Below are 14570 nucleotides of genomic sequence, written 5' to 3'. Positions count from 1 at the left end.
GTACTCTATGCTACTTTCTCACCACCCCCACCCTCCTCTAGCTTATCTCTCCACCCTTCAGGCTCTCTGCCTGTATTCCTGATGAAGGGCTTTTGCCCGAAATGTCGATTTTACTGCTCCTCGGATGCTGCCTGAACTGCTGTGCTCTTCCAGCACCACTAATCCAGAATCTGGATTCCAGCACCTGAAGTCATTGTTTTTACCTATATTCAAGGGTTGTCCAATCAGCCATGCTCTCATTGAATGGTGGACCAGACACAATGGGCCAAATGGTCTCCATCTGCTTCTATATCTTGTAGTCTTATGGACCTCTGTTTCTCTCTCCACAGGTTCTAACATATCTGCTGAGTAGAACATAGAAACATAGAAGATAGGAGCAGCCATTCAACCCCACAAACATGCTTCTCCATTCATTGTGGTCATAGTTGATCTTTGAGCTCAATACCCTAACCTACCCTCCCACCATATCCATTGACCCCTTAAGCCACATGAGCAATACTTACATTCTTCTTGAAAACACATAATATTTCAGCCTCAACCAAGGTTCACCACTCTCTGGGTTAAAAATTTCTCCTTATCTCCTCTCCCACATCCTATGACCCCCTGCTTCTGGACTTCCCTACCATCACGGAACACACTTCCTGCCTTTGACCTGTCTGGTCCTGTTAGAATTTTATTGATTTCTAGGAGATCCACCTTCATTAAGGGGAGGCGACAGCCTAGTGGTATTATCACTAAACTGTTAAACTCAGCTAATGTTCTGGGGATCTGGGTTTGAATGAAACTATTGTCAATTATCAGACAGCTATTTGGCTCAATAACATCCTTCAGTGAAGGAAACCTGTCAGCCTCACCTGGTCTGGCTTACATGTGACTCCAGAGCCTATGCAGTGTGGTTGACTGTCAGCTGCCCTCTGAAATGGCCTAGAAAGCCACACAGTTCTGTCCATCGCAACAAAGTCTCAACTAAGAATTGAAACGGGTTGGACAACCTGGCATTGACCTAGGCACTGGAAAAGACAAAGGCAAGAAACAGCATTCAACCGTGAAAAGTCATCCTTACTAACATCCAGGGGCTAGTGCCAAAATTGGAAAAACTGTCTCACAGACTAGTCAAGCTACAACCTGACATAGTTCAACTCATTGGATCATATCTTACAGACAACGTCCCTAACCACCATTACCATCCCTGGATATGTCCTGTCTCAATGGCAGGACAGACCCAGCAGAGATGCCAGCACAGTGGGATACAGTTGGAAGGGAGTTGCCCTGGAGTTCTCAACAAGTCTCGTAGTTTTGGGTTAAACATGAGTAAGGAAACTTCCTGCTGATTACCGTGTACTGTTCCCTGTCGGCTGATAAACCAGTACTCCTCCATGTAGAATAACTCATGGAGAAAGCACTGAGGGCGGTAAGGACACAAAATGTACTCTGGATGAGAGATTTCAGTGTCAACCACAGAATCTGACTCGGCAGTAATACTACTGATCAAGCTGTGCTGGTCATAAAGGATATAGCTGCTAGATTGGATCTGTGGCAAGTGGCGAGGCAACAACAAAAGGAAGAAACATACTTGACCTCATCCTCACCAGGCTGAAGATGCATCTGTCCATGAGGGTATAAGTAAGAGTAATCACCACACAGTCCTTATGTAGACAAAGTCCCACTTTACCATTGAGATCACCCTCAATATTGCCATTCGGGACAGAATTCTAGGATTTTGACCCAGCGACAGTGAAGGAACTACATCATATTTCCAAGTCAGGATGGTGAGTGGCTTGGAGGGGAACTTGCAGGTGGTGACTGCAATGGTTCAAGAAGGCACTAGGGATGGGCAATAAATGCTAGTATGCCCATATTCCATGAGTGAATACAAAAATTATCTTCTAAACTCCAGTGAATAAAATCCTAACTTAATCTTTCTTTGTGTGTCAGTCCTGCCATCACAGGAATCAATTTCATAGAATTATAGAATTCCCTACAGTGTGGAAACAGACCCTTCAGCCCAACAAGTCCACACTGAACCTCCCACCCAAATCCATTTCCCTACCCTATTACTTTACATTTATCCCTGACTAATGCAACTAGGAGAAAGTGAGGACTGCAGATGCTGGAGATTAGAGTCAAAGGGTGGTGCTGGAAAAGCACAGCCGGTCAGGCAGCATCCAAGGAGCAGGAGAGTCAATGTTTCGAGCATTAGCTCTTCACCAGGAATGTGGGAAAGGCCCAAGGGTGCTGAGAAATAAATGGGAGAGGGGTGGAGCTGAGGGGAAGGGAGCTGTGAATGTGATAGGTAAATGAAGGTGGCAGGTGATGATGATAGGGAGCGGATGGATGGGAAAGAAAATGGACAGGTAGAACGGGGCGGGGGAGTTGGCAGGTTGGATCTGGGATAAAGTGGGGGGAAGGAAGATAATGAAACTGGGGAAACCAACTTTGATCCCATGTGGTTGGATGAGACATTCTTCCTCCAGGCATCGGGTGACTAGAATTTGGTGGTGGAGGAGCCCAGTTTCCCCACCTCCCCTCGCCCCACCTTATCCCAGATCTAACCCTCCAACTCGGCACCACCCTCTTGAACTGTCTATCTTCTATCCCACCTATCTGCTCCACCCTATCACCATCACTGCCGGCCATTCAGAAAAAGATCCATAAATTCCTAGTATTTCCTGTCTGCTAACCAATTTTCTATCTATCTCAACACGCTATTCCCAATTCAATACGTTTAATTACACATTCATCTCTTATGTGGGATTTTGTCACAAGCTTACTGCAAATTCAAAAACACCATATCCACTTGCTCCCCATGATATTAGTTACATCGTTGAAGAATTCAGGTAAATTTGTTAAGCATGATTTCCCTTTTGTAAATCCATGTAGACTGTGTCTGATTCTTTCACTATTCTACTTTAAAATCCTTGATAATGAATTCTGGCATCTTCCCCACGACCAACATTAGATTCACTGGTCAAGATTTCCCTGTTTTCTTTCTACCTCCATTTTAACTAGTGGGGTTACATTCTCTTGGTAAAAACAATGACTGCAGACGCTGGAAACCAGAGTCTGGATTAGTGGTGCTGGAAAAACACAGCAGTTCAGGCAGCATCCGAGGAGCAGTAAAATCAACATTTCGGGCAAAAGCCCTTCATCAGGAATAGAGGTTACATTCTCTGGGAATCTATAGGAACTGTCCAAGAGTCCAAAGATCTTGGGATGACCACTAATTCATCCATTATTTCTAGGGTCGCTTCCTTAAATATGCTGAAATGTAAATTATCAGCTGTGGATATAAATCCAAACCCTGAAGTTTTGTGAAGGATTTGTTAATATTGAAATGGTGCACTTGCCTCTGCTGGTGGTGGAATATATCACAGCAGGCAAAATGTGAGCAGAGTTTTCAAAACAAATTGTTTGATTAGGTTAGCTTGAAGGTCTTCCGTGAAATGGGGTTCGTATTGAAAAGATTTTGTTTTCAACTTTGTAGTTACAAAACCTCAACCAGGCAGAGAAGTGCTGTGCAATTGTAATGATGTTAACATAGCATGATATATATGCACTACAGAGTGCCCTCTTTATTTGTTAGTTGCTATAGCTGCTTGCTAATATTTTGTGATTTCCGTAGAAGGACATTCAGATTTCCATGGAAGGACATTCCGATCTCTGTGTGGAGCATCATTCTGCCGTCTCTCTTTATTTAAATTATATTCTGCTTTTCTAGCCTTCCTAATAAAGTGGATATCCTAACTTTTTCCCACATTATACTCCACCTACAAAACTTTTGCCCACTCACTTAAGCTATCGTTACCTCTTTGCAGATCCCTTGAATCCTCCTTACAATTTGCTTTCTTATTTAGCTTTGTACAAGCAGCAAATTTGGCTACAATCTGTTTTGTCTTTTCATCCAAGTCATTGTATGGATTAAGAACAGTTGAGGCCCCAGCACTGATTCCCATGACACTCCACTAGTTATAGTTTGTCATACTGAACATGATATATTTATCCCAGCTCTGTTTCTTGTGGGTTAGCCAATCCTCTATCTTTGCTAATGTGTCATTTCCCAACACCATGAACATTTCAGCAAACTTTTATGTGGCACGTTATTGAATGCCTTTCGAAAATCGAAACACTCTCTCAATCTATTGTTGCCTCTTTATTCACCCGACTTGTTCCTTCCTGAAGAACTCCAATACATTTGCCAAACTTGATTTGCCTTTCACAAACAAGGCCGATGCTGTCTGACTGTATAACGATTTTCTGAACTTACTGCTGCTACTTCTTTAATAATAGACTCTAACATCTTCCCAATGACAGATGTTAACTGGCTGAAAAGTTTTCTGTTTTCTATTTCCCTTTATCCTTGAATTACATTTGAATTTACATTTGCAGATTTCCAATCTGTTGGGACCTCTCCAAAATCTAGGGAATTTTGAAGATTACAACCAATGTATCCACTATCTCTGCATTCATTTCTGTCAAGCACCGAGGATGAGAAATCCTTACTACAAAGATACGTGTGTCCATGGATGATGGGCTTTGTGGTATATTTCATGTTAGACTTGGATACTACACTGTGGAATGAGTAGACAAATGGCCCTTTACTCAATCTGTGCCAAGTGCTGAGGTCATGACTATTTAATGTACATTTAATGTGTCTTGTGGGATTTTTAGATAAAAAGCACCAAGCCCTGTAAGTCTTATTTATAACATATCAACCTTAAGTGGCAATTAGCAACAACTATTTTAGATCTCGAGACAGATAACCTTTAACTAGGTGATCTTCAGCTCAAAGCAGTTTGATTTGCATAGCAGTGATAAGGACAATGAGGGAATAAAAGTCTCAACCACTCACAATTTGTTATCTTTCACTAGGAAAGTGTAGGCATCTTCATACCCTAGATATAGCCTAATCCTCAAACCAACAACCATTTTGGTCCAATCAGATGCTGTAACTTGGCGAGTTTGGATGTGGGAGAGTTTCAGCCACATCTAAAGGCTTTAAAAAGTGCCCAGTGACCTTTAAGCCCATTGAGATGCAGCCTTAGAGTTATAATATGTTTGTTGTTACATATTATACTTCAACCACAAATTAGTGACTGGGAAACATGAATCATGAGCAAGGTTATTTTTCATGCTCCAAATGTACGCCTACTTCTTTTCAGTCTTTTACACTGCTTTCTCTTTTAGTAAAAGAAGGAGCATTATCTATCTGAATGGAGGCTGAGAGCAAATATTTTAATTTTCCCACAGACCCCAAACTTGAATTGTAACTCACTTTACTGTAGGTAGGGCCATTGTTTGAAAAATAGTTCAATGTCCAAGTGAAATGTGTAGTTCAGAATAGTAGTTAACTTGAGGATTGAGAATGTTTCAGGATCTAGCAAGGGCTATCAAAAAATGGGGAAAATGACAAGTTAGCTAACCAGAAGTACACAAGCAGATTGTAAAACCTTTTACAAGTATAGAAAATGGAAGAGAGCACCCAAAGTAAGTAAGTGTTGGTCGTTTGAAGCAGATACGGGAAAAATTAAAATAAAGGAAATGTCTGAGGCATTGATCAAGTGTTAGTGCCCATCTTTACAGAAGACACAAGTTACATAACAGAATTGGAGGTTAACCTAGTGCCAAATAAAGTGTGGAAATTAAGGTAATGTCAGCAAAGACAAAAGTACTGAAGAAAGTCAAGGGACTAAAACTCTGACAGATCCCTAATGATTTAAGATTGGAAGCCACTAAATGTAACATCTCTCTTCAAAAGCAGTGAACATGCAAACAGGAGCTACATGCCAGAAAGACTGAAATCTGACAACAAAAAAGGGATGGCATCTATTATGGAGGAAATCTTAACAAAGTGCAGTGAGATCAGAACAAGTCAGCAAGAATTGACAGAAGGGAAATTATCTTTAACAAACTTATTGAAGTTTTTTTTCAGGATATACCTGAAGAACTGGTGAAGGGGAGTACTTGCATTTCTAAAAGTTATTTGATAAGTGCTGCACAAGAAGTGAATACACAAAATCAGAGTTTGTGGTGTAATAGGTGATTTGTTAGTATGGAAAGGTTGTAGGTTTACAGACACTGTATGTAGGAAGCAGAGAGCTGCTTTAAATGGGGCATTTTCAAGTTGGCAGGCAGTAACTAGAAGAATGTCAGAAGTATCAGTGGGGCTTCAGCTATTTATAATGCATATTAATTAATTCAAATTTGCCAATGATACAAAGTTAAGTGAGAATGTAAGCCATGAGCAGGACACAAGCAGTGCAACAAAGAGATATAAACAGGTTAAGTGAGTGAGCAGCAAGTGACAGATGTGAAGAAATATGAAGTTATTCACTTTGGATATAAGAAAAGCAGAATATTTTGAAAAGGTGTGAAACTTTTAAATGTTAATATTCAGTCCACACAGAAGAAAGACATAAAGTTAGCATTAAAGCTTCCAGCAAGCAATTAGGAAAGCATATTGTACATCGTCCTTTATTGCCAAGTGATTAGAGCACAAGAATAGAGACAAGGTTTTGGTGAGACCTCATTTTGGTCACCATATTCAGGGAAGGATATCTTTGCATTAGAGATGGTATAGCAAAAGTTCACTAGATTGGTTCCTGGAATTAGAGGGTTGTCCTTGGATGACTAGCTGAGTAAATTGGGCATATACTGTCTGGAGTGTCTAAGAATGAGAGGTAAATTAATTTCAGCGTGTGTGATTCTGAATGAGCGAGACAGTGAACACACTGGGAAGTTATTTCCCTCAGCTGAGGAATCTTAAAGATATGTTGCGGCTGTACAGGACATTGGTCAGGGTACTGTTGGAATATTGCATGCAATTTTGGACTCCTTCCCATCAGAAAGATGTTATGAAACTTGAAAGGATTCAGAAAAGATTTACAAAGATGTTGCCAGGGTTGGAGGATTTGAGCTAAAGGGAGAGGCTGAGTAGGCTGGAGCTGTTTTCCCTGGAGCGTCGGAGGCTGAGGGGTGACCTTGTAGAGGTTAACAAAATTAAGAGGGGCATGGATAGGATAAATAGGCAAAGTCTTTTCCCTGGGGTCGGGGAGTCCAGAACTAGAGGGCATAGGTTTAGGGTGAGAGGGGAAAGATATAACAGAGACCTACAGGGCAACTTTTTCACGCAGAGAGTGGTACGTGTATGGACTGCCAGAGGAAGTGGTGGAGGCTGGTACAATTGCAACATTTAAGAGGCATTTGGATGGGTATAAGAATAGGAAGGGTTTGGAGGGATATGGGCCGGGTGCTGGCAGGTGGGACTAGATTGGGTTGGGATATCTGGTCGGCATGGACAGGTTGGACTGAAGGGTCTGTTTCCGTGCTGTATATCTCTATGACTCTATAAGGGGTTGATCATTTAGGAAGGATAAAAGGAGAACTTTCTTCACTTAAAGAGTTGAGAATCATTGGCACTTCCTATCCCAGAAGGTTATGGATGCAGTACCATTGACTTTATACAGAGCGTGATAGGTGCCTGAAACGTGTTGCCAGCAGAGGTAGTAGAGGCAGGCATGGTGGATTCATTTAAGTTGAGTCTGGACAGATGCATGATCAGGTGGGGTGCAGAGGGATACAGATGCTTTGGAATTGAGTGACAGGTTTAGACAATGGATTTGGATTGGCTCAGGCTTGGAGGGCCGAAGGGCCTGTTCCTGGGCTGTAAGTTTTCTTTGTTCTTTGTTCTTTGAGTACCTTTCAGATGAGGTCGACAGAATTTTGATCTCTTGTGTATCAAGGGAGTGGGCAGGAAAGTGGAATTAAAGTCAAAGATCAGCTGTGACCATATCGAATGACAGAACACACTAGATGGGCCATACAATTTACTCTGGTTATTATGTTTTTGTGTTAATGTCCTTAAATTCTGTGGTATTACAGACATCAGTGAGGCTGAGAAGCAATATGAAGATAAATGTTCCTGACAAACAATGTCCTCTTACTTGAATATAATGTTATTTTTAATTCCATGCAAGTGTTGGACATTAGCTGGCATTTCATTTGAATCAACATAAATAGACACATTTAAAATTGTGGTTGTTGGTTTGTGTGGTGTACACTTGCAATTCTAAAAAAAAAGAGAAGCATGTAAATATTGGTTCCAGTTCTATCCTCCACCAACGGGCTTCCTGGAATAGAACACCCTGGCAATCTCCTGGACAAACTGTCTGGGTGACTGGAGGCAAAGTAACAATCTCAAGTTTTAACAGTCCTTTCTTTTGGAGACATCAGTTCTGAGAGAGCTTAGGTCTCTGGGGCTGGTACAGATATGGAGAGCAATGTGAAGCAGGTCCAACTACAATGCTCATCTATTGCATGGTCTATCTGATGTGCAGTTACAGTGAACTAAGCAGAACTGAATAAGCAGCATTTTGCATCTTGTTCAGCAAACGTAATTCCACATCTTTTGTCTCCATGCCTATGTTTACACTCACTCCACTGAAAAATTGGAACTCTCTAAGGACAGCAAGATATGTATATAGAGTGAGAAGCCAACCCTGTGTCTCTTCCACCAACTAGACCATCATTGTGCTCAGTTCTTCACTTTGTGGAGCACAATGGACCACAAATGCATCTGTAACTCATGCATCTTAGCTCGTTAGCTTATTTCCATCTAACAGCAAAGAAATGAAGCCAACGGCCTCAACTGGGGCCTCCAATAGAGCTGGGGAAGAAAAATATCTATGGGGGTTTAGTTGGAAATTGGCCTGTTCACGTGAAGAACCGCAGAAGAAACCCGCAATCCTTAATAGATGTCATCCTCAAATCAATAGACATTGACAACCACAGCAGACATTTTATCAGCTTCCAGGGCCTGGCAGAGCTGCATGTGGTGTTTATCACCAGGGTCAGGGCATTCGGTGGGGCCTGGCTTCAACAGCATTGCCTCATCCCAAGGAGTAGTCAATCATCCTTATATAACAGAGAGGCAGAATGTCTGAGGAGCTGCTCCCCCAATCAAAGGCTGTTCTTCTCCTCCATTTGGCTGCTGGTAGATACATGAATGAGTTTCTCAGCAGTAAATATGTATGTGAGAGAGAGAAAGACAAACTCTGATTGAAGAAACAGCCAAGAGGCTACATGACTGCAATGAGTGAGCAACTGGGATTGTTCTTGGCTAGGTCTGAGTCTACATCTTTTGGGTTGCAGGGGATGAGGGATCCAGCAGAGTCTAAAACATGGCAATGGTTATTAGTGATGGAGTGGTGGGCGAGTTTTGGAGAGCTTGATGTGCTTGAACTAGGCCCAGGCCTCAGGAATTGTCACAAGCCAGGTCTGGTGCATGTGCTTGCTGCCCCCAGGTGTTGGTGCAGGGAGGTGTGCAAGGGGCATGTGTTGGTTGAAAAGGAGAGGATTCCAATGGGTGGTGCAATGTTGGAAATTGAAAGGCTATAACATGGGGTGTGATAGAAAGGAGGGGATCGCAAAAATGGTTGTTGGAAAAAGAGGTCTGCAAGGAGTTGGTGTAGGAAAGGACAAGGCTGTAAGAGTTGGGAAGTAAGGAGGAGGCTGAAATGAGACAGAAAAGAAGACTACAAGTTCAGGGAAAGAGAAAGATGGGAAAGTGGGAGAGGTGGAGGAGGGTGCAAAGGAGTGAGAACAGTTTTAAATCTGTTAAGAAAGGAATACTGAGCTAACCAGGAGTCAGTAAAACTTGGAATCATTGAGATAATGAATTCCTTGAAAATGAACATGGAATCTCTGGCTTAAGGCTACAGAAATTCAGGAGCTACTCTTTCGGAAAAATGTCATGGATGCTATTGAAATGAAAACTGTGTAAATTGCTACATTTAAATCAGGGATTGAGATCTGAGATGCAGTGAATGGGGTAGTAACTGCCTGGTTCAAATGTTCCTACATAGAATGGAAACACATCAGCAATGGCCTTCCTTTTTAGTGGGATTTGGTGGGGGGTGGGGAGGTGTGTGTGTCAATCCTCCACTTTGTATAACAAGTTTTGTATTAAAGTCTTTGATCCAAGGCCTTTAGGTTATTTGATGAGATTTTAAAGATTAATACACTACATTTTATCATCGTGACAATGGTTCAGATTTACTCAATCTAGCATTTTTGTCTTCCTCATTGGGAGGTGATATATTTTGGGATACAGGATTGATTTGGTCACAATGGGTATTGAATTCTCCATGGGTAACAATGACCTGCAAGAAAGTGATACTCACCCAGGCAAGAAGGAGCTCCCAGAATGCACGTCGGACTTTGATATGGCAGGAAGTGCTCTCAAGAATTACTTCAGATCAAAGAAAGGTACGATGATCAGATGAAATACATTATTTCAGAGATGCCAGGGCAATGGTGACCCCATGACACAATATATGACAGCATTGCACCAATTGACAACCACTCGTAAATTTGGCACAATAACTAACAAATTAATTTGTGACCAACTGATTTAGAAAATGTTAATTCCACAATTTAGGTTACATTGCTTCGTGAAAGATAACAATTTAACTTTGAAGAAAGCCACAAACTTGATAGTCCGAATTGAATCCACCATGTTGGATTCACAGAGAGTATAGAGAAATACACAAACATACTCAAAACTGCAAACTCTGCTTGCCCAATGAGATCAAGTATAAGGATTGCTGACAAAGGACTTTGCCATAATATGGGGTGTGATAGAAAGGAGGGGATCGTAAAAATGGTTGTTGGAAAAAGGTCTGGTGTAGGAAAGGACAAGGCTGTAAGGGTCGGGAAGTAAGGAGGAGGCTGAAATGAAGACAGAAAAGAAGACTACAAGTTCAAGGAAAGAGAAAGATGGGAAAGTGGGAGAGGTGAAGGAGGGTGCAAAGGAGTGAGAACAGTTTTAAATCTGTTAAGAAAGGAATACTGAGCTAACCAGGAGTCAGTAAAACTTGGAATCATTGAGATAATGAATTCCTTGAAAATGAACATGGAATCTCTGGCTTAAGGCTACAGAAATTCAGGAGCTCAGTAAGACTCCCTCAAAAGATATCCTCATTAATGTGACCAAATTGTGGAGGTGCCCTTTAACTCACAATACAAATCCAGCTCAAATGAAACAATGCAGCTCATGCTCAACAGTGAATCATGACGTCAAGGTGTGCAGGCAATTGCAAAACAATACCACACTCATTCAAAGCTGGAATATATTGGGGATAGGTTATTTTTAATAGCGTGTCTGAGTTCTAGTCTTTCCCACAAAAGTAGACATCCTTGTGATATCTGCCCTATCCAAGTTTCCACAAGGTTTTACATATTTCAAAAAGATCACCACTTATTCTTCAAAACTCCCAGGAGTATAAGCCTATCCAGTTCAATCTTAAGATAATCCTACACCCCAGGAATCAGTCAACTGAACTAGGTCTGAACTGAAGCGAACAAAATTATATCCTTTTCAAGCAAAAAGACCAAACCTATGTACCTTCTACTCCAGGTGTGAACACTCAAAGTCCCTGTACAATTGCAGCACAACATCCTTCCTCTTATTTTCCAATCCCCTTGCCATAAACATCAACATTCCATTGCTTTTTTATGATCATTTGCTGTGTCATGATCATGATGCAGAAAGATGGCAGTGCGGACGCGCAGTAGTTGATTGATGGAGCCCAGCATGGGTGAGAGATCGAGCCCTCATGGGTAAAGCCCAGCAGGGAGTGACTACAGGCCCACGGCTCAAAAAGGACTGTAATTTGGAACTTTCAATTTTATTTCGTATTTATTATTTGATACTGAGAAGAACTGTAATGTTGAACTTTTAGCTTATTTCTTTATTTTTCTACTTTTTAACCTATGATTTTATACCGAGGTGCCTTGCATCTAAGATGACCCTGCGAATGGCGATATTGTGCACTTTTCACTGTACTCCTGTATGCCTGTGTTTGAGTACACATGACAATAAAAACTAATTGTAATTCTAACATACCAGGACACCCAGATCCCTTTGTACTTCACAGTTCTACAGTCTCTTTCCATTTAAATAATATACTGCTTTTCTGTTCTTGTTTCCAAAGTGGACAAGTGTCCATTTTTGCACATTATACCCCTTCTGTCATTTTCTTGTCCACACGTTTAACCTATCTATAAATCCCTTTGTCAATGCTTTACTTCTTTTTGACAACTTACTGACCAATCTAATTTGCTTATCTTCAGCAAGACTGAGACTAACCAAGCTCTCTGATCATGTATGGTCTGTGTATTGTGTTATCCTACAAATGCCTCAGCTAAACCAAGTCTGTAGAATCAACAACACAGTGTCCACTCATTGTTTCAATCTATCTTGGAATAATTAAAAATTGAACTCTTCAAAATTGAACCTTGAACTCATAAGCTTTAATAATGCCATGCTTGACATGTGAAGAGTTGTTGTGGTCAGTGACAAATAAAAGTTAGAAATTTCAAGTACAACATTGGGCTAGATTTTGACTTTGATTTATTGTGTTTTGTCATTGACTCCAAATTTGAGATTATGTCCACCCAAGGAAAGAGTTTTTCTTTATCAATCCTATTAAATGCTTAAACACCTCGACTCAGCCATCGTTTGTGATGCCACTGGCCTTCAAAGCCAGGAGTAGCATTGGGGTTTTCCTGCACCATGAGAACATTTCACCAGATCAGAACTTTTGACAAGCAAGATTAAGACTAACCAAGCTCTCTCAACATATCCAGTCTATACAATGTGTTATCCTGCAAATGCCTTAGTTAAATCAGGCCGATAGAATCAACAACAGTGTCCACTCATTCTTTCAATCTATTTTGGAATAATTAAAAATGGAACTCTTCAAAATTGAACCCTATACTCATTGGGTTTGAAAGTTATGAAATATCTTCTTTCTGAAGCATTTCTATAATTCCAATCATCCAGTACATAATACAGATTTCTTTGTCAAAATTGGCTCCTTTCTGTATCTCTCTTTACTGGAGACCCTGAACTTAGAGTGTCTGTAGGTCCTCTCCTGATCTCCCATTGTCATTCTGGTAGATCCTGATTGGTTGGGTGTATATGGGCCTTCTGTCTTTCACTCTATCTCACTTCCCAACTCTCTACCACGACTTGCACAATGCACTCATCCTCATAGTGAACAGTCTTCCTTTGTGAATTGGAAAGCACACACTTACTTAATGGAGATGAATGATTTTTGGCTCAGAGTCAAAAACTCTGTTTCCCATCTCCAACATGTTTATTACTAATAAACTCAAGTATTAGAGCAAGGCTCTTGTTGAACAGTGGTAATATTCCTATCTCCGAACCCAAGAGGCCCAGGTTTCAGTCCCATCTATTGCGGAAGTGTTCCACAATATCTATCAACAGGGCGATTGAGAGTGAAATGAACAGTGCTTAAAGAGATAGCTGCGAAGGAACAATGGTAGTTTTTATAAAATGCTCCCAATTTTCCTCCCTGCTTTCTAGTACAGTGCTTTTGGGAAATAAATCATTGATTACTGGAGAATCCAGTGTCAAATGTTAGCCACCTTAACTGTGCAAAAGGCTGATCATAGAGAAAGCTGGGTTTAATTTTGCTTCTTCTTCTGGCTAAGCACATTTCCTGCCACAATGAAGTGCAAAACTGTGAAAATCGCTCTTCCTCATGAGTGCCATGGAATAACTTGAAGAAGAACAGGAGGAGAAATCTACCATGAAGATGAACAATGCTAAATCTGTAGCTGCCTCTTAGAAGGAAAATAAAATGGAGAAGTGATTGCCCAAGTTGAATGCCTACATCTGCAAGCACACTCTCTGTAGTTTCCAGTGTAATTATGGTAATACATAGAATTAATGAAAATCTCCCCACACTTCATGCAATGAATGCCTTTGGTGTGTGGTGACTGGTATATAGGCCATTTCCTGTGTTGTCTTGGCTGTTGTCTTGGCTGATCTCAGCCATTGAATGCAGTAGAACTCTTCAATCTCGCCTACTGGGAAATGAGTCGCTGGGTTAATGCTCCTGAGGATAATCAAGTGTGTTCAGGGAGACATTCAAGAAGGAGGATGAAAGGATGCCCTCAAGTAACTCACTGGCAAGACCACACACATGGAATGAGACCACTTGAGTGAGGTGGCGAGACCATGTTCTCCATATCATATAACTCTATTCCAATTCACTGAAACATCTTCAGCAGAAGATAAATAAATTCAAAAGAAATGAAAATAAATCAAGATCACCCTCATTGTAATGGCATATTCAAGTGAAGGCCAACTCTGAAATTTAATCTGCAGAAGCATCTGCTGAAGCGGTCATATTCAGCCAGAAGCCAATTCCTGACAGTACAAATTCTTGGGGACATGGATTTGTTACTTTGAACAAAAGACACAAGAACAATGTGAGGAAGAACATTTTAATGCAGCAAGCTGTAGAGACCTGAAGTTCAGTAGTTCTGAGGCTGGCAGAACCAGGGAGAGAATGAGTAATACTTTGAAATGAATGTACCGGTTGTACTGGAGTTCTTTAAGATAAAAGGACCAGTATGAGTCATTCACAAGATTTACTGGTTTTTCCTTCTGGGAAGCAGTGATAATAATTTCAAGAGGAAATTTGCACTTGAATAAAAGAAGCTTTGTAAGGTTACGGGAAATGAGCATGGGATGAGGACAA

Source organism: Chiloscyllium plagiosum, chromosome 27 (genome assembly GCF_004010195.1).
Source record: "Chiloscyllium plagiosum isolate BGI_BamShark_2017 chromosome 27, ASM401019v2, whole genome shotgun sequence".
NCBI classification, from domain to species: domain Eukaryota; kingdom Metazoa; phylum Chordata; class Chondrichthyes; order Orectolobiformes; family Hemiscylliidae; genus Chiloscyllium; species Chiloscyllium plagiosum.
Note: the sequence above shows the minus strand (reverse complement) of the source record.